Raw genomic sequence first — 20,599 nt, 5'->3', positions numbered from 1 at the left:
ACATCGCATTATATGAGCCTCAAGTGGGTAAGTGCCGGCACACAAATATACCGTTTACAATTATAACTAGCCAGGGCCGCCGCTCCCTATACGCAGAGTACGCAGACTGCGTAGGGCACCAAGTTCCTGGGGGGGCACCCCAAAAAAAAAATATTATAATTTTTTTTTTTTTTTTTTTTTTTTTTTATTAAAAAGGAAAAAGAGATGGTCCGAGGGCCCCCCAAAATAGTTTTTTTTTTTTTTAAAGTTCATGATAATCATTACATTACAAAAAATATATAAATTAGTTATGAACAGGCCCATCGTTGTTTTTTCTTAATTGTGTAACCTATCCAGGGGTGGATTACTGCACAGGCACACCGGGCACAGGCCCAGGGGCCCAAGGGCTCAGGGGGGCCCTTAGCCAGAGATACTGATAGTAACTTTTCATGTTGCATAGTCAAAGAGCTCAGTCACTGATGTCAATAACAGGGTCCAAAAAGGAATAGCCTAAATATAAATACTCATTAAAATGTAACAAGATAGAAATCATCATGGGCCCCTCAACTAGTAGGGGAGAAATACAAAAGCAAGTTAAAAACGACAGCATTAGTAGCTCTGTCTAAGGGGGTTGAAGGCCCCCTCACACATACACAAATAAACTTTATATGTGTGAATTCTAAATTGTTCATATCCACCCTTTATCTGTTGAAATGGGCCCCTCCATCATAAAACATGGGTCTGCAGACCAATCTACTGTGTTTACAGTTGCCGAGTAAAGAGTGCTACCTGTTTAAGAAAAATCTGAAGAATAATGTTCCTTCTGCATCTCAGGATTTGATATCTCTCTAGTCTCTAAAATTTCCTCACAAAGTGCACCAGATTGATGCATTTTACTTTAAAAAGGTAAAAAAAATTCCACCCACCCCCCAACAAGGTACAGGGTCCCTCCAACAATACCCCAAAATCCTGTGGGAAACACTGACTTCCTTAATATGTTTTTGCCATTAATTGTATGTATCCGTGTAGAAAATTCAGTGTACCTGACTGGATAGGGAGGAGTGGGTGGCCCTTTAAGAGTGTGTGCCCAGGGGCCCATTATCTCATAATCAGTCTATGATCCTATCACTCAATTCCTTTGCAAAGGCAGTTTTTTCACAAGTTAAGCTGTTCTTTCTGTTAGTAAATGCTGGCAAATGTGCCAAAAAGCAGTCGCAGAGATCTTGCAAGGGCAAAAAAATTTCATTCGCGCCCTGCGGACGCGAGCTTCTGGGTGTTTTTTTTTTTTGGGGGGGGGGGTGGGGGGGGCATCACTGACAATTTCTGCTTAGGGCACCCAAAAGCGTAGCAGCGGCCCTGTAACTAGCCTAATTTTGCTACATTTGCTTAGCTAGGCCCACTGTAGAGAATGTCTGCTCATCTTAATAGACTAGTTTTGTATATGCCATTGACACATATTGCCTTCAACCTCAGCTGCTCATGTTAGTAATGTTTTGGTTTACACATTTGAAAATGTAGGATTTCAGGTTAGCTCCTTTACCAATTTACTTTTAAGCACTTTTTGGGACCAACAAATGTGCTTATTGTTGTTGCCTTCTGTCTAGTCTTTCTATTGTAATTTAATTCGTCTGATAGGGCTCACACCCGAGGTGTGAGTTACTCCCTGAGGTCTGCATAGTTTTTAATTTTTTTTAAAGACAATTTTTTTTGGCATTTTCAAGCCTGACAGTACAGAGTTGAAATGGGGAGACAGAGAGAGAGGGGGGACGACACGCAGCAAAGGTCAACGGGTCGGAATCGAACCCGCGACCACCGAAACGAAGGCCGGAGCCAACACGGTACGCGCTCCATCCACTACACCACCGGAGTGCCCTGAGGTCTGCATAGTTCAACCATCTCATCATTTGCATCTTCCTTTTAGTTCTCCGTCCTGGCCAAGGCCTTTTGTCTAGTGGTTTTCATGTGTTAATTGCTGGGTTTGACTGTATGTCTCTCTGTCTGATTTACACCAAAGTTTATCTGACAATGGGGACTTTAGCAAAACTTGCCTGATTTAATGCTGTTTTTTCCCAAAACTTAAATAATTTTGTTTTGCCTGTTTTTCAGTCTTCCTTCAGCAATAAAAGACACTGCCTAAGCTGACTCTGTTAACAAATTCCTTTGATCACATCTCCTGTGTAAACAAGGATCCTCTATAGCAAAAGGCTACTCACATTTTTGCAGTCATAGATGGACTAGCCTGTAAACATGCATTTGTCACTTATTCCATAGTTGTCCATTTAGGATGAGTACCACTTTTTTTTGCCATGAATCTAACATGAATCTTATTTTCAACAGCCTCCTTTAGAAAAGGGACTAGTTCATCTGCTTTAGAAACTACATTTCATGGTTCAAGCCAACTCACTCTTACATCTCTTTAAACCACAGATAAACATGCACAGTAACCCTTAGTAAAGCTGAATAATTATCTTGATTGCTCATTTCTTTTAAAATCACATTTTCTAGGTCCAGCCGACTTGCCCATTTTACATCTCAAAAGCACAGACACCTATGTTTTTACATTTCTTAGCCTACTGACCATTTCAGCCACAGTTTGATGTAATTGCCCCCCCCCCCCTGCATCTCTTTAGCTTTGTATCACAGATGCACCGACACCTTTTGCACACCACACAAATAATTGCCCTTGCCCACTGATAGCCCACTTAGGGGCCACTCACACTAGGGCCGTGGTCCCGTGCCAAAGCTCATTTGCATACTAAAGTCTAGAATGTTTGGCTAGTTTGACCACGCCAAATTGTATTCCAGCACGGAACAGCCCCTTGGCCACGGCACACCTAGGAGAGGTGTGCTGTGGCCAAAGTACAGATGCTAATGAGATGACACGCGCACAAGCAAGCGCACAGGCGGCGTTCCTGACGTGAATTTATTAAGGATGCATAGTCCGTTAACGTCCGCTGCCTTACTAGTCGGCACCAGAATTTCCCACCACTTGGACTTGTAGCTACATAAAATGTGTGAGAATTAACGTGTGTGTAAGCCTAGGTGTGGGCTAATAAAAGAGGGAGAGCGCTAAATAGGTGAGCGCAGAAAGCAAAGCAAAAAGGTTTTTGTGTTTACTCACGTTCGTCAGATGATTTTTTTCTTTTTCCTCCCGTCAGCTGTCATAACTGCCTTTTCGCATGGCGGTGGAGACGCACCCAAAACAACACACTGCGGCCCAGTGATAACGAAACAGTAGCCTACATTAAGGTTTAACAATAAACTTTATAAAGACACTTAAAAAAACGATCTCTGCCCATACATAAAGGTCTGACTTGGATTACTTGATGGAGCGATCGATGTGTATAAAACCATCCGGTACGTATGGTCTGATGACGGGCTGTTATCTATCTATCTATAAAGCAAGAAACGTCTGTCTGTGTGTCTGTGGCTCGCATATCTCTCTGAGTTTTGGTCAGATCGGCATGAGCTTCCGGAAATTGCTTAAACACAGCACGAAGGTGTGCATCCTTCATCCTTCATTTTGAAGTTGTAGAAGTTATCATATTTATATCATGCTGGCGAATAGTAGCTTACGTGCGCACAGAGCCGACTAAACCCCGCCTCCCTCTGACGAGCGGGACACACACACACACACACACACACACACACACACACACACAGCAGACCGACACAGCTTTACTTCCTCAACATCTCCTCATCAACTCCTCATCTGCTCCACCTGTCCGCTTTAGTGGTAAAGACAGCACTTCACGCTATTTTCACTGTAATAATACAGCACGGTCTCGGATGCTTCCACAAAATGTTTTATATCCGTTTAAAATCTAAACTGAAAGCCAGAGCGCGAGCGCGCGCACACACACAAGTCCGCTCCCACACACCGAGCGCACGTGCGCGCACACGAGTCCCCACCCCCACAAACACACACACACACACTGCTGCCTGCTACTGACACGTTAACGTTAATTGACAGCACGGTCTCGGATGCGGACGCCCGCGCGCGGACACAAGTCCCCTCCCCCCACACACACACACACACACACACACACAGCTGACTGCTACTGACACAGTAACGTTAATTGACAGTTATCCAAACTCTGTCTTATCTTTCAAATACCTAACAGTAGCCTAATGGTAATGGGGTTGACAATGTTGTCATGGCGTGCAGCATAGCCTCCTTTTATACACAGTGCAGCCATTTACTATATAGGCAACTGATTGTAAGTTTGAGTGCATTGTGCAGTATGGATGGCAGTTTGCAAGGTACCATAATATCAGATTGTATAGGTAACACCTGTACAGCTCGATTCTTCTTTAGGATTCAACACTTAAAGGTGCAGTGTGTAATATGACATCATCAAGAAAGTTCTACAAAGTTCTAGAATGCAACACTCCCTGGGTAACCCCACCCCTTTAGAATAATAACAGAAGCTACAGTGGCCTTCAAGGACAAGAACAATTCTACATTTTAAACAATGCACCTGATGACATTCCAACTATGACACTTTCAAGATGGCGGCACTAGGCCTTGGTCCAAAATATGCAGAAATATGGACATATATGAGATCCTTTCTAAGGGAAAAAATAATAATTAAAAAAAAAATTCAGCTATTATGCACTAAATTAAATGTACCTATGGATATTATAATTACTTTCTACAAAATCTGCTAGGAAATAAAACCCAAAATTCTACACACTGCAGGTTTAATTAATTAATTAATTTTCTGTTTCATTTCACTTAACAAAACACATGGAATTAGTTTGTGGTTATCTTTACACAATACACTAAGGAATGTTGCCCTACTCTATAGCCAACTTCTACAAAGTAACTTACTGATAATAACCTTTAACAGTGTAAAATTAGCCATCACTGATAGCAGCCAAATGTACTGTCTAATATGTTTCTTTGTTTACCTGCTTCCTACGGGCACTGCACTAGTATTAATAATAAACAGCGTGCTGCACAAATATGAGACTGTTCACCGCAACCTATTACGTCAAGGCTACATTTAAAAAAAAACAATAGCTTAAAGATTCTCGTTGCTCTAATGTGGAAGTGGAATATATGATGCAAATTTGGCCGGATGAAAATATTCACAAACAGTCGTATAGCCTACAAGTAGACTACGCTCCAAATCCTAAACGCGCACGGTGAAGTAGGCAAGGTGCAATCGTGCCCAGGCCACGAGCAGTGTGAGCACGGGCCAGCGGGGGGAGTGGGGAGGGGGAAGGGGGGGGGGGAATCGTGCTGAATCTTCCTGCAGCACGGAACAGGCAAACGGCCCTAGTGTGAGTGCGCCCTTACTGTATAGCCAATTCCCTCAAAGCTTTTACTACAATGCATTCATTTGTACTAAGTTTTCTTTTTCTCCAGCAGGTTTTAAAGCGGCAACGAGTAACATTTAAATATCTTTTAAACAGCCTCATGTTTCCTCTGATAATCATAAATTACCTTTAACAGCAAACGAGACCATCAATGCAAAGAAAGACGTTTTTATATAGTTTTTATTACTGCATTTGATCTGGTCGTACACCCAGTCCGATTTTCGGTTCACGCGTGCATGCTCTATGGTCACATTTCCGCATTGGTCGCAGATTTCAGTGTGGCGCAGGAACGGGATTTGAGAAGCCTATCCCTCCAGGTGAGGGAAGGGGAGCGGGAGCCTTGTTTGAGACAGTTGTTTGTCGTCATAATGACTGATAACGGGGCTGAACCATCAAAGAAAAAAAAGAGAATGCAATGAAGAAAAGCTAAAAGGGAGAGTGATAGGCGGGCGGGAGGGCGTTGCCAAGCAACGTATACACAGAGCGAACCTAGACTGCAGTGTTTACTCCTAAATGAATGAGCGGTAGCCTACTAAAACAAAGTTTACTTTGCCTCACCAGCATCATCAGATGACCATTATTCATCTGATATAGTCATTATTTACAACAACATAAACACTAGCCTACCTCATCGTGATCCATACTAACTAACTGCCATCTCTTGTTCATTCGCTTTGTGTGAGGACACGGACTCGTTCAGCTCCGTGAGAGGTGACAATGCATCAACTCATTGCAATCAGGTGTGTTTAGCACTTACTGGCATTAGTTGATGCTGTGTCACTAACCACTCTCACCGAGCCGAAAAGAGTCTGGTGCCCTCACACTTTCAACACACGGACACGCACCATATTGCTTCCTGATTATTTGAATCTTGCACGCGCGGCACGCGCTAGAAAACAGCTTCACGACAGCTGGCGTCGTAAAAATACTACCGCTTTTGTTCAAAGGTGTCGCCAACGTGCCGACTTACCCGTTGTAACTTGGTAACACTTTACAATAAGGTACACAAAATTGTAGTAGCTACTACATACCTACTACATAGTTTTTTTTTTTTTGTGCTACCTATGTGTTAGGTAGCACAAAAAAAAAAAACCCTATGTGTTAGGTAGCACATAGGGTTTTTTTTTTTTTGTGCTACCTATGTGTTAGGTAGCACAAAAAAAAAACCCCTATTGTTACCTACTACATAGTTTTTTTTTTTTTGCGCTACCTATGTGTTAGGTAGCACAAAAAAAAAAACCCCTATGTGTTAGGTAGCACATAGGGGTTTTTTTTTTTGTGCTACCTATGTGTTAGTTAGCACAAAAAAAAAAACCCTATGTGTTACCTACTACATAGTTTTTTTTTTTTGCGCTACCTATGTGTTAGGTAGCACAAAAAAAAAACCCTGTGTTAGGTAGCACATAGGGGTTTTTTTTTTTGTGCTACCTATGTGTTAGTTAGCACAAAAAAAAAAACCCTATGTGTTACCTACTACATAGTTTTTTTTTTGTGCTACCTATGTGTTAGTTAGCACAAAAAAAAAAACCCTATGTGTTAGGTAGCACATAGGGGTTTTTTTTTTGTGCTACCTATGTGTTAGTTAGCACAAAAACAAAAAACCCTATGTGTTACCTACTACATAGTTTTTTTTTTTTGTGCTACCTATGTGTTAGTTAGCACAAAAAAAAAACCCTATGTGTTACCTACTACATAGTTTTTTTTTTTTTGCGCTACCTATGTGTTAGGTAGCACAAAAAAAAAACCCTATGTGTTACCTACTACATAGTTTTTTTTTTGCGCTACCTATGTGTTAGGTAGCACAAAAAAAAACCCTATGTGTTAGGTAGCACATAGGGTTTTTTTTTTGTGCTAACTAACACATAGGTAGCACAAAAAAAAAAAAACCCTATGTGCTACCTAACACATAGGGTTTTTTTTTTGTGCTACCTAACACATAGGTAGCGCAAAAAAAAAACTATATAGTAGGTAACACATAGGGGTTTTTTTTTTTGTGCTACCTAACACATAGGTAGCGCAAAAAAAAAAAACTATGTAGTAGGTAACACATAGGGTTTTTTTTTTGTGCTAACTAACACATAGGTAGCACAAAAAAAAAAAAACTATGTAGTAGGTAACACATAGGGGTTTTTTTTTTGTGCTAACTAACACATAGGTAGCACAAAAAAAAAACCCTATGTGCTACCTAACACATAGGGTTTTTTTTTTGTGCTACCTAACACATAGGTAGCGCAAAAAAAAAAACCCTATGTGCTACCTAACACATAGGGTTTTTTTTTTTTTGTGCTACCTATGTGTTAGGTAGCACAAAAAAAAAAACCCTATGTGTTACCTACTACATAGTTTTTTTTTTTTGCGCTACCTATGTGTTAGGTAGCACAAAAAAAACCCTATGTGTTAGGTAGCACATAGGGTTTTTTTTTTGTGCTAACTAACACATAGGTAGCACAAAAAAAAAAAACCCTATGTGCTACCTAACACATAGGGGGTTTTTTTTTGTGCTACCTAACACATAGGTAGCGCAAAAAAAAAACTATGTAGTAGGTAACACATAAGGTTTTTTTTTTTTGTGCTACCTAACACATAGGTAGCGCAAAAAAAAAAAACTATGTAGTAGGTAACACATATGGTTTTTTTTTGTGCTAACTAACACATAGGTAGCACAAAAAAAAAAAAACTATGTAGTAGGTAACACATAGGGTTTTTTTTTTTGTGCTAACTAACACATAGGTAGCACAAAAAAAAAACCCCTATGTGCTACCTAACACATAGGGTTTTTTTTTTGTGCTAACTAACACATAGGTAGCACAAAAAAAAAAAACTATGTAGTAGGTAACACATAAGGTTTTTTTTTTGTGCTAACTAACACATAGGTAGCACAAAAAAAAAAAACTATGTAGTAGGTAACACAGGGGTTTTTTTTTTTTGTGCTAACTAACACATAGGTAGCACAAAAAAAAAAAACTATGTAGTAGGTAACACATAGGGGTTTTTTTTTTTGTGCTAACTAACACATAGGTAGCACAAAAAAAAAAACCCTATGTGCTACCTAACACATAGGGTTTTTTTTTTGTGCTACCTAACACATAGGTAGCGCAAAAAAAAAAAAACTATGTAGTAGGTAACACATAGGGGTTTTTTTTTTGTGCTAACTAACACATAGGTAGCACAAAAAAAAAAAAACTATGTAGTAGGTAACACATAGGGTTTTTTTTTTTTGTGCTAACTAACACATAGGTAGCACAAAAAAAAAAAACCCTATGTGCTACCTAACACATAGGGGTTTTTTTTTTTGTGCTAACTAACACATAGGTAGCACAAAAAAAAAAAAACTATGTAGTAGGTAACACATAGGGTTTTTTTTTTGTTGTGCTAACTAACACATAGGTAGCACAAAAAAAAAACATATGTGCTACCTAACACATAGGGTTTTTTTTTGTGCTACCTAACACATAGGTAGCGCAAAAAAAAAAACTATGTAGTAGGTAACACATAGGGTTTTTTTTTTGTGCTAACTAACACATAGGTAGCACAAAAAAAAAAACCCTATGTGCTACCTAACACATAGGGTTTTTTTTTTGTGCTACCTAACACATAGGTAGCGCAAAAAAAAAAAAACTATGTAGTAGGTAACACATAGGGTTTTTTTTTGTGCTACCTAACACATAGGTAGCACAAAAAAAAAAAAACTATGTAGTAGGTAACACATAAGGTTTTTTTTTTTGTGCTACCTAACACATAGGTAGCACAAAAAAAAAAAAACTATGTAGTAGGTATGTAGTAGCTACTACAATTTTGTGTACCTTATTGTAAAGTGTTACCGGTTGTTTTGTTGACAATGGAGAGTTCTGTGTTTTGAGAGAGAAAGAAAAAGTGAGATTTTAGTTTTCTTTGTTGCAGGGTTTTGTGATATGTGTTCTGTGTTTTGCCTCCATAATGCTTCACAGCACATGTGAGACAGTGAGAGGGTTGTTGTTGTTATAGTTTGGTTGAGTTTGAGGTGTTTTATGTGTCAGAGTACAGAGTTCTGATCTCTGGTTTTGCCAAATTCAGTCAGTTGTTTTTTATTCCTTTTCTCTCTCTGTGTTTTGTGTGGCAGCTCTGGCGTCTGCCTGACCATTGGACCTTTGGCCACTTTGTTGCCAGCATTTTTGAATGCTTGATTTTTCCTTCTGGCTCTGTTGATCCAACTTGTTGTTCTTTCCTCTTTAGAGATGAATCGTCCTTTATTATTGAAAAAGAGAGACCTCTTTTTCCCACGATCGTGATTTATTTTTTTGGATTAACTCTGTGCACATGAGTATGTATTTCAGTTTATTCTGTAGCGCGCAGCGATCATGTAAGCTTTACTTAAACTTGTTCCTGTTTTGCTTCTTACTGCATCATTTGCTTCCAAACTCTTGTAGGTGCTGAATACGAATATTTCCCTAGAAATATGCTAACCTCATTCTATTCCCAAAAAAACTTGTTTTATTTTATGCTTCTTATTACCGTTTCTCACCTTCTGGGTTTTCCTTAATACTAACACAACTCATTTTAACACAACTAACTTTGCAATTGTATTGTTTTATTTGATGCACATTATCAACATTTTGCTGCAACCTTGTTGATGTTTAACCACAGTTAACATTGTAGGCTTTGCAGGTCCTATCAGTAAGTAATTATGGTTATGTTTCGCTTGATGACTGCATACTAAGGTAAGAAAACATTGTTTATTTGACAAGACAAAATTTGTTATTTATTTTGGCTTTGACTTACTGCTGTGCAGTGTACATTACTTTCCCTATTTAAGCTCGCTTATGTGCCTTGACACATATTCCTTCAACTTTTCTACAACAGACATTAATAGGGCCTGTATAGGAATGTTATTTGCGTTAGAATCACCTTTTCTGTGTCGAGCCAACTAATCACTTTACATCTCTTTGTGACTCAGCTTGATGTTAATGCCTCCTGTGTCTCTCTTAACTTTGAAAATCACACAATTAACTGGCTATGCCACTGACGGCCCACTTATGGTATGGACAGTCTGCCCCCTTTAAAAAGACTGGTTTTAAATGGTAATGCTTGCAAAAAAAAGTAAGACCCTCCCTATTGTGCTTTTCCCTTGCAGATGAAAGACCCCAACAACACAAACCCTGATCTGAAGGAAATGCTGGATTGACTGTGGCAGTCTGTCACCTCTTGCCCAGAGCACCCAGCGTCTTATCTGCAAAATCCAGAGCCATAACTGAGATGCCATCAGCCTACGAGCCATGGCTGGACGACACCAGCAGAAAACCAGAAAACAACAATGACTGAAGGACGAGGCAATGGCCGCCTAACCTGCACCACGGATGACCCCCCCCCCCACCCACCCCCTTGTCCTGCTGTGAAGAATCCCACTCATGCCCAGCACATTCTATTGCCATCTCAAACGCTGACCAACACAAACACACACACAATAGACACACACACACAAGCAACTGCAACTGACCACACTGACTGACACTCAAACACTTCAACCTTCTATTGCACACTTCCACACTAAAATCTTTGCCGCACACATGAACATTCACAGAGACTCTTTTGATGGACTCTTGGACTGTAGCCTTGACTGTAGAAACTTGACTTTTGTTTTGGACATTGATTTTTTCATGATCATGCTCTGAACACGTGTGCAAACCTTTGCTTATCTGATTGATTTTCTACCTTTTGATGCTTCAACATTTTATTCTTGCCCATGGACTATGTTTGAATATTTATTGTTGAATGACTATGTTGGAACATTTGGTTTAGTTTTTTTTCCTCTAAATTGCCTAGTTGAGGTTTTATTTCTTAACCATTTTTCAACCCTTGATTTTAGTTTTGCAATACTGTCTTTTTTAACTCTCTTTGATGCATTGATGGAGGGCCTTTTTTGGCATATTGTGTATAGGTTTTGTCAGATGTTCTGTGATTTTTTTTCTTTCAATTGCTCCCTTCCTTGAGTTTTTCCTAAATTATCTTTCTTCTTAAAATTAAAGCACACCCTTTTTGGTCCATATGGCAAGACTCACAGATCATCTGTCACTTTAACATTTTAAGGTTGCTATGCTATTTGTTTTGCCTTTACCATTATTTTGGTTCCATATTTATTTTCTACACCTATGTCTTTCATTTGAGTTTTACTGTGTGTCTGTTTAGGACTACAACAAAAAATGTCGAGTGTGGTGGCAGACATTGAATGTTGGAATGCTTATTAATGCAACTAGTGCAGTGCCCGTAGGAAGGAGGTAAACAAAGAAAGATATTAGACAGTACATTTGGCTGCTATCAGTGATGGTTAAGTTTACACTGTTGAAGGTTATTATCAGTAACTTAGCCTACTTTGTAGAAGTTGGCTATAGAGTAGGGCAACATTCCTTAGTGTAGTGTGTAAAGATAACCACAAACTAATTCCATGTGTTTTGTTAAGTAAAATGAAACACAAAATGTGATAATTAAGTGTTGAAGCCCAAGGAAGAATCGAGCTGTACAGGTGTTACATATACAATCTGATATTATGATACCATGCAAACTGCCATCCATAATGCACAATGCACTCAAACTTACAATCAGTTGCCTATATAGTAGGCTAAATGGCTGCACTGTGTATAAAAGGAGGCTATGCTGCACGCCATGACAACATTGTCAACCCCATTACCATTAATGTTAGGTATTTGAAAGAGACTGAGTTTGGATAACTGTCAGTTAACTTGTCAGTAGTCAGCTGTGTGGGGGGGACTTGTGTGCATGCGCGGGCGTCGGCATGGGGGGGGGGGGACTTGTGTGTGCGCGCGGGGGGGGGGGGGGGGGGGACTTGTGCGCGCGCGCGGGCTTTCAGTTTAGATTTTAAACGGATATAAAACATTTTGTGGAAGCATCCGAGACCGTGCTGTGAATGAACGTGTCATAGCAGTCAGCTGTGTGTGTGGGACGTGGGCGCGCGCTCTGTCTTTCGGTTTAACTTTTTAACGGATATAAAACATTTTGTGGAAGCATCCGAGCCCGTGCTGTATTATTACAGTGAAAATAGCGTTAAGTGCTGTCTTTACCACTAAAGCGGACAGGCGGAGCAGGTGAGGAGTTGTTGAGGAAGTAGGCTGTGTCGGTCTGCTGTGTGTGTGTGTGTGTGTGTGTGTGTGTGTGTGTGTGTGTGTGTGTGTGTGTGTGTGTGTGTGTGTGTGTGTGTGTGTGTGTGTGGCGCTCGTCAGAGGGAGGCGGGGTTTATTAGGAGATTACTTCATGCTCCGTGCTCACGGTGCTCTGTGGCCTTCAGTGTGCGCACGTACTTTTAAAAACTTCACAATGAAGGATGAAGGATGCACACCTTCGTACTTCTAAAAACTTCACAATGAAGCATGCACACCTTTGTGTTGTGCGCAAGCGATATCCGGAAGCTCATGCCGATCTGACTCAAACTCAGAGAGATATGCGAGCCACAAAATTACAGACACACTTCAGGTCACGTGATGCTTCCTTGCTTTATAGATAGATAGGAAACATTGTATTTATTAAGTACGGGGGCCGTAATTATTACTCTCCACCATACTTCTTCTTCTTCTTCTTCTTACTTCTGCCGCAAATTTTGAGCTGCTACTCCTCCCACACCGTTTAACTTAGAAACGCAAAAATTTCACAGAACGTCAGTCCCTACCCCGAATGGTGTGCTATTATACAGTTTTTAAGTACGGGCCCTCAATTCTTTCGGGCCCGTAATTATTACTCTCCACCATACTTTTTCTTATTCTTCCGCCACATTTACTCCTCCCACACCGTTAAACGCAGACATGCAAAAATTTCACACAACGTGCGTCCCCACCCCGCGGGGTGTGCTATTATACAGTTTTAGGAATTTCCGCTAGGCGGCGCTGTTATTAAGCCCCGACTAAAGAAAGTTTGAGAGGCCACGCCCCGCACACCGTAAGTCCGATTCACTTGAAATTTCTCACACAGGTGTATGTTAGGGTGCTCTACAAAAAAGCCTCTGGGATAAGTCCGCCTATGAATATTTTCCGCTAATTAGCATAAACTGAAAAACAGGGTGTTATCCACAACTTTCTGAAATTTGACTGTATCAACACCAAATTTCTCGTGAAGCCCCGGGGGACTACAATAAACATACCCGTAAAACATTAGTAGGACAACTTGAAAAACATGGCCGCCATTGACCAAAAAGTTTACGCAGGGGCGGGGCCTATCAACAAATTGGCCATAACTCCTTAACCATAGGTCCTATCATCATCAAACTTGCTGGGTATGTGCAGAAGTCATGTGGTAGCATGTCCCTGGTAGCTTATCGAGATTAACCCATAGGGGGCGCCACAAATGCCCCCTGACTCTGATTGACTTGAAATTTCTTACACTTGTACAGCTCATGGTGCTCTACAATATATCCTCTTTACTGCAATAAGCTCCTCCCCTTTATAATATTAAGCTCCTCCCCTTTACCACGTCAGACTCCTCCCCTTTACAGTGTTAGGCTCCTCCCATTTACAACATTAGGCCCCTCCCCTTTACAGTGTTAGGCCCCTCCCCTTTACAACATTAGGCTCCTCCCCTTTACAGTGTTAGGATCCTCCCCTTTACACAATTAGGCTCCTCCCCTTTACGCCATTAGGCCCCTCCCATTTACCATGTTAGGCTCCTCCCCTTTACAGTGTTAGGCTCCTCCCCTTTACACCATTAGGCTCCTCCCATTTACAACATTAGGCCCCTCCCCTTTACCGTGTCAGGCTCCTCCCCTTTACAGTGTTAGGCTCCTCCCATTTACAACATTAGGCCCCTCCCCTTTACAGTGTTAGGCTCCTCCCCTTTACCACATTAGGCTCCTCCCCTTTACACCATTAGGCCCCTCCCCTTTACAGTGTTAGGCTCCTCCCCTTTACACCATTAGGCCCCTCCCCTTTACAGTATTAGGCTCTTCCCCTTTACACCATTAGGCTCCTCCCCTTTACCACGTCAGGCTCCTCCCCTTTACCATATTAGGCTCCTCCCCTTTACACCATTAGGCCCCTCCCCTTTACAGTGTTAGGCTCCTCCCCTTTACACCATTAGACCCCTCCCCTTTACAGTGTTAGGCTCCTCCCCTTTACACCATTAGGCCCATCCCCTTTACCATATTAGGCTCCTCCCCTTTACACCATTAGGCCCCTCCCCTTTACAGTGTTAGGCTCCTCCCCTTTACCATATTAGGCTCCTCCCCTTTACACCTTTAGGCCCCTCCCCTTTACAGTGTTACGCCCCTCCCCTTTACAACATTAGGCTCCTCCCATTTACCACGTTAGGCTCTTCCCCTTTACAGTGTTAGGCTCCTCCCCTTTACACCATTAGGCCCCTCTCATTTACCACGTTAGGCCCCTCCCCTTTACAGTGTTAGGCTCCTCCCCTTTACACCATTAGGCTCCTCCCCTTTACCACGTCAGGCTCCTCCCCTTTACCATATTAGGCTCCTCCCCTTTACCATATTAGGCTCCTCCCCTTTACCATATTAGGCTCCTCCCCTTTACACCATTAGGCCCATCCCCTTTACCATATTAGGCTCCTCCCCTTTACACCATTAGGCCCCTCCCCTTTACAGTGTTAGGCTCCTCCCCTTTACCATATTAGGCTCCTCCCCTTTACACCTTTAGACCCCTCCCCTTTACAGTGTTAGGCTCCTCCCCTTTACGCAATTAGGCTCCTCCCATTTACCACGTTAGGCCCCCCCCCTTTACAGTGTTAGGCTCCTCCCCTTTACACCATTAGGCTCCTCCCATTTACCATATTAGGCTCCCCCCTTTACAACATCAGGCTCCTCCCATTTACCATGTTAGGCCCCTCCCATTTACAGTCTTAGGCTCCTCCCCTTTACACCATTAGGCTCCTCCCATTTACCACGTTAGGCCCCTCCCCTTTACAGTGTTAGGCTCCTCCCCTTTACACCATTAGGCTCCTCCCATTTACCACGTTAGGCCACTCCCATTTACAGTGTTAGGCTCCTCCCCTTTACCATATTAGGCTCCTCCCCGTTACCGTGTTACGCCCCTCCCCTTTACAACATTAGGCTCCTCCCATTTACCACGTTAGGCTCTTCCCCTTTACAGTGTTAGGCTCCTCCCCTTTACACCATTAGGCCCCTCTCATTTACCACGTTAGGCCCCTCCCCTTTACAGTGTTAGGCTCCTCCCCTTTACCGCATTAGGCTCCTCCCCGTTACCGTGTTAGGCCCCTCCCCTTTACAACATTAGGCTCCTCCCCTTTACCGTGTTAAGCTCCTCCCCTTTACAATAGTAGGCTCCCCACTTTACCGTGCTAGGCTCCTCCCCTTTACCACGTTAGGCTCCTCCCCTTTACCTTTATAGCCTCTCGGACCATAGGGGTCAGCCATGATTATTTGTTTCGCCGCCATTGCCCAACATTTTTACGCAGGGGCGGGGCTGACAAATTGGCCATAACTCCTTAACCATAGGTCCGATCATCATGAAACTTGCTGGGTATGTGCAGAAGTCATGTGGTAGCATGTCCCTCGAAGCTTATCGAGATTAACCCATAACGCCACAAATGTCACCTGACTCTAATTGACTTGAAATTGATTACACTTGTACAGCTCATGGTGCTCTACAATATTGCCTCTCGGACAGTTTTCAGAATTTCCGCTAGGGGGCGCTGTTATTAAGCAACGACTGAAGAAAGTTTGAGAGGCCACGCCCCTCACACCAGAGGTACGTAGAAGCTTTCGGGCCCGGCCGACGGGCGGGGCGCCGTCCACGCGGGGATTGGCGGCGCAGGGTGGCCCGTACTTTCAAAATCTCCGCGGGATTTTCTAGTCTTGTATTACTCCTGTTATGTATGTCTAAGGTTAAATTCCTCAAATGTTTATTGAAGAGTACTCTGACTGTACCTCCCCAACCCCCCCCCCCCCCCCGGCCCCCATCCCTTGGATACCCCCCCTGCAACAGTAAACAGTCTGTCGCTGAGCCCTCCCTCACCCCCCCTCACCCCCTCCCCCTCACCTGACTGCCAATTGAAACACACAACACTATTGTGGATGCTGATCTGACTTGTATTTAAGATGTGACTTGCCATCTGATCGGGGCCATTCTTCTCAGAAAGTCATCGCGGGGCTTGCTGGGTCGGATGGACCTCCATGTTCTTACTGGATAGAACATGAAGCCTCTGTTGTTTGATTGAATACTTTTTTGCTTGATTATTAAATACTCTTTGCTTGATTATTACAGCTTTATGATCTCACTTTCTCACTACAATATAATTTCTGGTGAACAACCTTTTACAACAGCCCATGTCCAAAATATCACTTTGCCCCCTGGGTAATACAGTCTGGTGGCATTTAATGGTGTAACATTACAGTCTCCCAAAGGACATCTTCATGTACATACACACAGACAGTAGTCACTTTCAAATCTTCTGCCACCTGAAGCCGAGTGCCTTATTTGGCACTAAGGTAGGCTACTGTATATACCCTTGGAAAACTCTAGCAGCGCGTCTACCTGGCTGAGAGCACAGTGGTCTTTGTAGAAAGAAAGAGACCAAAGCCTTGATTCTATGCTCTATTGCTGTTCATTTTGCACCACAGAGAGCACTGAAGTGGATCCATCTTAAAAGCTATGGTAGCAGCTAATGTGATCTAAAACTTAATCAAGGAGACATTTCGGCTTGGTGCAATTGCAACATTATTTGAGTCAATAAGACTGCACTGTTTAATACAATGATTTTCACGTGTCAACTCTTTATCGCTCAGGTCAGTCAATAGAATTGATTCAATCAGCGGCACGGCAAAAAAAACACAAACTGAAAAAATAAAAAGCAGCCATTCAGGGACCAACACAATTCACCCTGACAGTAGAGAACACCTCAACCCCACAATGCAAACGCACATGAGCACGCTCACACAATTACTAAACAGGGCTTTGGGGATTGAGGGGCTTGGAGGTGTTTGTGTGCGTAGCATTTGGACTGTGAATTTGGGTGTGAATTGTGTTTGAGGAAAAGACGTGTGCTCAGCCACCAAGACAGTAAATTCAGTGGGAAATGCTTTTGGAAAAAACCCCAAACAGATTAACGGAAACAAACAGCCAAACAAAGCACTATAAAAAGCATTGACAGCGAAGGGTTGCCAAATGACCAATGGCAACAATTGATTTATGGTTTTATGAGATGTATGCTGTGAGGTCAGGAGGTTTGCTATGAAAAAGAAGACAAGTAGTGTGTGTGTGTGTGTGTGTGTGTGTGTGTGTGTGTGTGTGTGTGTGTGTGTGTGTGTGTGTGGTATTGGGGTTGCTAGAGGTCTCTGGCATGAGTGGGTAGTAAAAATGCTCCAACTCCTGTGATACATGATGATCTGAGGAGAAAGTGGGAAGTGGCTGATCCGGTCCATGTTATTAGTCGAGCTCTGTTAGACCATGTAATAGCCTCACAGCGCAACAGGGAGTCGCTGTTCCAAGAGCAGGCTCTGCCCAATATGACATCCTGGATATTGGTAACAGTGTTACAGCAAAACTCACTGGATTGCTGTGTACAGGTGTGTGTGTGTGTGTGTGTGTGTGTGTGTGTGTGTGTGTGTTTGGGGGGCTGGGCTCGCTCCTCAGAGTGTTTGCATAAGTGCTGATTCGGCTTTTCCAAACCTTTCAACTCTGCATTTTTTCCACACACCCCCTCCCTCCACCCCTCTGTTGTGCCCTCATCTCCTCTCCCCTCTCCTCCTCTCTTCATTGCCACACAGCTTGCCTCCTCGCCCTTTGCCTCAATTCGTCACACATACCTTTTCATTACCCCTTTCGCCCCCTTCCAATCCTGAAAAAAAAACAGAAAAAGAGCCCTCACCGCCACCTCCTCCCTTTACAGAGAGTCACAAACAACATGAGGTGGCGGGCATCAAGCAATATCCTACTCTGAGAGCTTGGCATTTATGAGACAGCTATGAACCTTGGGGAAGGGAACAAGTGTGTGTGTGTGTGCCGGTGTGAATGGAGTGTGAGTGGAAACAGGTGATAACGGAGATGGGGGGGGGGGGGGGGGCAATGGAAGGCAATTACTTGAGATGAGAAAAAAGCTTGTTAAGAGGGGATACAGATCCATCCGACAAAGAAAAAGTCATACCTGACTACATGATGTAGTGTATCATGAGGAGAAAATGCTTCTGTGTTATTTGAGAAAAATTTCAGAAAAAAAGATAATGAGCTCCCAGTCTGACCTGCAGCTCAGGAGAATGTTGATCTTATTTCTCTAGGGGGCACCTCACCTGTTTCCTGTGCTTCAGATAACAAGAGGTTGCCATGTAGCGGAGAAGCGTTATCATTTTTGAAGATTACTCTCGGACAGATCTACCTGCTGATCTTGAAAATTAGCTTTGTGCAGTTTAACCACAGACACTTCAAACCTGCTACTATGCTGGTCTTCTAACTTTTTCAGTTACTGCACTAGAGAATATTTTTGGGAACGGGTCTCCCATATGTACACAAAGAAGCTTAGATGCACATCGGAGCATAAGCACACAGGCAAACAACATGTACACACAGTCCACACCTCACAGTGTGTGCGTGTTCATGCAACCATACAGCATATTTAGCTAAGTGATAAAGCAGCATTGTTTATAGAGAGAACATACAGCAAATGAATCAATACACAGCCCACACCAGGGCATTTTATGTGGCATCTGTTTTCCATTCCTTTGCTCGGCACAAAGAGCTGGCCGGGAGCCGTGGCACTGTGGCCAATCCCTCTCCGCCAGGGCTGAGGTATGCAATCTGCATTGGGCTTCATCTCATTCTAGCTCACAACATCCTGGCTGAACATGCCTTTGTCTGTTCCCAGGAGTTTGGATGCTTATCTATCAGAACGGGTGCAAAACAAAGAGAAAAAATTAACTGTTTGGAACTGCTTTATAGGACAGTGGTAACGTACTTTACAGTGAGCTGGGGCATTATTTGGGTATTGTGTGTGGTGTCCTCTTTTGCCAATCTTACCCTAGCCCTGTTGTTCTTATCTAAATATCTGACATCTTCTTTCCTGTATCTTTTTTGGCTTGCCTGCAATTCCTCCCTCTTTTCGTGAGGTTATGTGTCTCCCATCTCTCTTGTTTCTCTCTCTCTCTCACTCCGTCTCTTGCTTCTCTCATTCTAAGCTATTGTAGTACCACTGGGATCTCATTAAGCCACTAACTTCAAATAAATAAAACATACTGCCGAGACAAAATGAGGGATCTATGTATTGTAAAAAAAAGAAGAAGAAGAAAAAACTGGGTGGTAATGAGTTTTCCTTTCCCTTGTTCTGACACCTTCCTCCCCTCTTTCCCCTGTCTCTGTATCACTGGCTGCCTCTGTCAACTCAAGTAATATCAAACAGGCTTTATTGGCTTGACTGAGGCATTCTGATGGTGCCAAAGCTTTAGAAAAAAGAGAGAGAAAAAACATGCTGCGTTATATCTGCCACTTCATGGCTTCCTTGCTTCACAGCCTTAGTGCATTCCTACTCTATTCATAGCCAGTGTGCCATCACTACAGCCAGAAGAAAACACAAACTATCTCATTCCATCCTTTTTGCCCTTCCTCTGTTTTTGGATGGATTGGACACTATGGTGTCTACAAACTTTGCTTGTTTCTCCTCTCCACCCTCTTTCCCCCCATTGGACTTCCTCCTTTCTATCTCTGTTTGTCAGGTGTGTGTGTGTGTGTGTGTGTGTGTGTGTGTGTGTGTGTGTGTGTGTGTGTGTGTGTGTGTGTGTGTCTGTGTGTCTGTGTGTCTGTGTGTGTGCACAATAGCAGGTCTGGGTATTCTTCTGCAAGCTTCAGGAGTCCCGGCTCATTATTTGTGGCTGGATTCTTTTTCCTGGGTCGATGGGAGACCTGAAGATGATCCAGGAGTTCCTTTCAAACACATGTGGCGGGGTTGCAATAGGAAGGCTTGATCTGCTGTTGCAGAGGTGGACTTTGTTCCAAACGGATGAACTGGGAATGGACGGGGCCAGGGCAAAGGTGTGGGTCATGGAGATGAGCATGGGCATCTTGGGAAAATATCTTATTATTGTAATTGATAACCCACAGTTGAGACTTCAGCTGAGATCAAGAAGCAAATGATGTCGATTGAGGAGAGGGAGAAAGGGAGAGAGAGGAGACAGAGTGACAAGGAAAAGCCAAAGAGAATAAATAGAAGGATAAAATAAATCTTGATTTTGTCTGAGAGACTATTGATTTTTTCCTCTGGGTTGGCCTGTTATTAGTTTAGAAACAAAAAAAGTGGACTGTGGAAAGAGTTGGCGGCTTTGTGTTTGCGTGTGTGTGTACATATGTTGTACTGTTTG

The sequence above is a fragment of the Ammodytes marinus genome (genome assembly GCF_949987685.1).
Source record: "Ammodytes marinus genome assembly, chromosome: 16".
NCBI lineage: Eukaryota > Metazoa > Chordata > Actinopteri > Uranoscopiformes > Ammodytidae > Ammodytes > Ammodytes marinus.
Note: the sequence above shows the minus strand (reverse complement) of the source record.